A 4,109-nucleotide genomic window follows, 5' to 3' on the forward strand; every position below is an offset into this window, starting at 1 on the left:
GGAAAGGAGAGAAGCCGCGTCTCCTCACGGACCTTAAACGTGATCTTCAGGTGGCTTGGAATTTTGACAATGATTGGCAAATCATCCCCATGGGAAAGAGCTTCTACACTATTAAATTTAATACCGCTGAAGACAAGGCGTTAGTTCAGAAAAGCACCTCTTGGGAGTTACCTTTCGGAACCATGCGATTACGCGAATGGGTAAGATTCTTCGATCCCTATAAAGAAATTTCCTCACTTTGTGAAGTTTGGATGCGCATTTATTATTTGCCCTTAGAATTTTGGACTCTGGATGTCATTACGGGTATTGGAAGGGCGATGGGATCGCCTATTAAAGTTGATGGGGCTTCTGCACGTGGTGCTGCTGGTCATTATGCTAGAATTTTGTTGGAAATTGATCTCTCGCTGTCACAGCCCGCTACCCTTAATGACAATTTAGCCGGGATTATGACTTGGGATGATAATTAATAAGTGATAACGGATATGGACAATTACTTAACATTAAAGTATATGGAAATGTCACTTATAGATAAAAAGCTAGGATCATATATGATCATTTGGATACTTATAAAACATACACATAAAAGAGAACTGATTAAGGTGGGTTACCCAATAACATGTGTAACAACTTCACAACTTAGAGTTATCCTAATCAAAGTGTTTTGCAGCGGAAAACGTGTGAGATATACATATGAAGATGTATACTCAAGGTTACATTTCTTGAAATGTCAAAGGAACACCCGCTCAACATCATTCCATTCCATCAGCTGCTCAACCTGCACATTTAGAAATACATGCAGGGCTGAGTATAAAAATACTCAGTGGGCATAGCCGAAAATACATTCATGCATACATATATAAATTGAACTGCCATAACAGTAACACACAGGGGTTTTCTTAAATGACCTGCGCTTACTAAAATATTTCTTTCATTTTCATAAAGTCGATCGGCCGATCATTTTCCTTCATATGATCCATATCTGTTCCTTTCTGTCACGCGCCGGGAAGGAGGCCTCCTTACCACGGACGCCAAGACCGGTCGCAAGCGACTCGCGGTCTCCATGAGTGTACACATTAACCCTAGCTAGCGACCTTTGTCTAGCATAGGATCCCAATTGGATTTCCTTTAAAGTTGGCGAACCAACACAGATAGGATACATATAAAAACATAAACATTTTTGGCAGTCAATCATTTCATAAACATTTCATTTCATTTCATAAACATTTCATTTTCATTTCATAAGAGTCATTTATCATTTGGGCATAATAATAAACTGAAATTAACCGTTAAAATCATCTCATGCATATATTCGTATAAGAGGCCTACGACACGCAGGGGATCTCTATATACATAGTAAAAGTAATGCCCACCTGGTTAGGCAAAGCCTGAAGATCATAATCACATATAAACCTGTCTTGGGAAAGCAGCGCTAATCCCCCTGGTTACAAAGCCTACAAGAAATCTATTCTCAATAGGTCTCCTTGTATCTAATCTTAAGTCATGGTGTAGTGATTAACATTCTATGATTCACTTAGCCGGGTTTTCAAAATTTAATAAATAATTGAAAACATTTCTCTTGAGTTAAGAACATCAACAATATTCTTACTCGTCTTTCTTTAATAATTGGAATTATAAATAAAACCAATTAAATCATAAATACTTTTTATTTCATGATGCAAATGAAATGTCATGTCATGCTTAGCATATGATAAGTAATTACTTAAAATATGCACATAATAATAATTTAATATTATTATGAAAACTAGTCTTTGAAAATAATTAATTAAACTAATTAATAGTTCAATTAATAAAACATAAGACAACCCAATTAAATTAATTGAAGGTAGTCCAAAGTCCTTAAATAAAATAAGGGCCCAAAACATTTATTAAAACAATGGCCCAACTGAAAAATAATTAAACAAACTCGGCCCAATAGACTCGGCCCAACACTCATGCCCTAGCCCAACAGCCCAACACCCATCTCCTTCTTCTCCCCACCATCAGTCACGCCTCCCTTCAGTCCCTCACTTCTCGTCTCCCTCTCTCAATACTCAACTGTTCGAAATACGCCCCCCCCCTCTCTCTCTCAGCCATCAGTCAGCCAACTCCCGCCGCCGCAGCTCCCTCCGGCGAGGCAGCCGTCGACCGGCCTCCTTCTTTGGCAACGACGATAGGTACCGCCGCCTCCTCCCTCCGTTCTCACTCAGTCCGCTCCCAGCGGCTGCAGCAGCAAGGCCGCCGCCGACCGCGACTCCCTCACTCTCTGCTCACTCCGACCGACAGCAGTAGAAGAACCACCGCCGTCGCCGTCCTTCCCTCGACAAAATCCAGTCCAGACCCGGCTCAGAGCGGCAACAAGGCCCTTGCCTCGCCGCCTCTCCCTCAAATCTCCGGCGACAGCAGGCTTTGCCGCCATCGACTCTCCTTTTCCCTCCACTGACTCAACCCATCTCTCTCTCTCTTCTGTGACAGTGGCGAACCACCACCGCCACCTCTCTCTCTCGCTCAACTCTCTCTCATTGAATCAGACCAGCGAGCAACCATGAAGGCCGCCGCCGTTCCCCAGACCAGCCTTCAACAAGACTCATCCCGTCTCTCCCTTCTCTCGGCTGAAACAGGCCCGACATCCCACCGCGAAGAGCGGCGCCCGAGCCCTAGCTCCCTCTCTCTCACCGTGGCCGGGCGACAGCAGCGCCGCTGCCGTGCCGTGCCTCCGTCCACCTCCCGACTCAGTTCACACAGCCACCACACTCGTCTACCCAACTCGACACAACAAGTTTAACATAAAGAGAAAATCATGCTTCAAGAGTCATCTTTTATTGAAACATTGAAGCTTATGCAGTTCAAACTTGTATTTATTGGTTTTCTAGTGCGATTTATAAAGCTAAAGTAAAACATAATTTAAGTTGGTAAACCTTGAATGAGAGGGCTGATCGTTTGCTGTTGAAACGTTGAATGAGAGGGGTGTTCATTTGTTGTTGAATTGTTGAAGGAGATGAGCTTGGAATATATTTTATATAGGCTTATGAATCTGAGTTTCTTTCTTGCGAAGTGATATGTGGTGAGTGATCAAATAATGTCTGCCTAATGGAAAAGGCAGAAACTTGGTTAATGTATAGTTGTATTGCATATGAGGAGTCTGACTGTAAAGGCGTTAATGTATAGTTGTATTGCAGATGAGGAGTCTGACTGTAAAGGCATGGCTTGATTGCCTGTAAAGGTTGTTACTTTAAAAAAAAAAAAAAAATAGGTGGTGTGGGATGCTTGCTTTTAGTTGGCAATAAGGTGGTTGATGGGTGGCTGATGGGAGAGTAGGATATGAGTATTTATTGGTCAATTAAAATCCTTCAGGATAAAATTGTCGAAACTGTAGAAATTCTTCAGGGTTTACTAATTAAATAGCTCGTGAAAATACTTGAATGCTAATTTAAATAAATATGCAATGCATATAAATTAAATAACTCAATGAAATTAAATAACTCAAATTTTCAAAACTTTTGAAAATCATTTTTGTTGGAATTAAAATAAATTCTTTTTCTCAATCCGGCGTGAATCATCTTAACTTCTAAGTTCAAAATTACTCTAAATTTAGCTAGGAAAAAGCGGGGTGTTACATCCCTCCCACCTTATAAAAATTTCGTCCTCGAAATTGCATATTTGGTATTCTATCTTGTGATACTAGTCATTCGTTCCATTCATCTCTTTTGTGGCCTTTTCCATCCTGTGATGGTTCCACTTACATGACGAGAACAATATTATTGCCTCGTAAAACTTGAATCTTGCGATCAAGTATCTGGACTGATTTCTCTTCACAACTTAAGTCCTGGCTAGGACTACTTTATCTTGCTTAATCACATGCTTTCTTAATTGCGAGATGCTATACGTATTGTATACATCCACAATACTTGGTGGCAGAGCCAACTTATAGGCTACAAAGGCTTAACTTATTTAGGTTCTCAAAAGGTCCTATATAACGGGGTCGTAACTTGCCCCTCTTTTCGAAACGTATAACTCCCTTTGAGGGAGAGACTTTGAGGAAAACTCGATCCCCAACATTAAATTCTAATTCCGATCGGCGTTTATCGGCGTAAGACTTTTGTCTATCTTGA

At 41.0% G+C, this 4,109-nt stretch overlaps 1 long non-coding RNA gene across 1 annotated transcript; it reads right to left on the bottom strand.

Moving 5' to 3' along the window:
- Window positions 1-494: 494 nt before the first annotated feature.
- LOC131023970 (uncharacterized) lies at window positions 495-3,184 on the bottom strand. Its single transcript, XR_009101570.1, has 3 exons — window positions 2,916-3,184; window positions 1,371-1,451; window positions 495-775 (listed from the first exon to the last, which is right to left on the bottom strand). It is a non-coding gene; the product is annotated as an uncharacterized LOC131023970 (long non-coding RNA).
- Between the last annotated feature and the right edge of the window lie 925 nt (window positions 3,185-4,109).

Source organism: Salvia miltiorrhiza, chromosome 4, assembly GCF_028751815.1.
Source record: "Salvia miltiorrhiza cultivar Shanhuang (shh) chromosome 4, IMPLAD_Smil_shh, whole genome shotgun sequence".
Classification (NCBI taxonomy): domain Eukaryota; kingdom Viridiplantae; phylum Streptophyta; class Magnoliopsida; order Lamiales; family Lamiaceae; genus Salvia; species Salvia miltiorrhiza.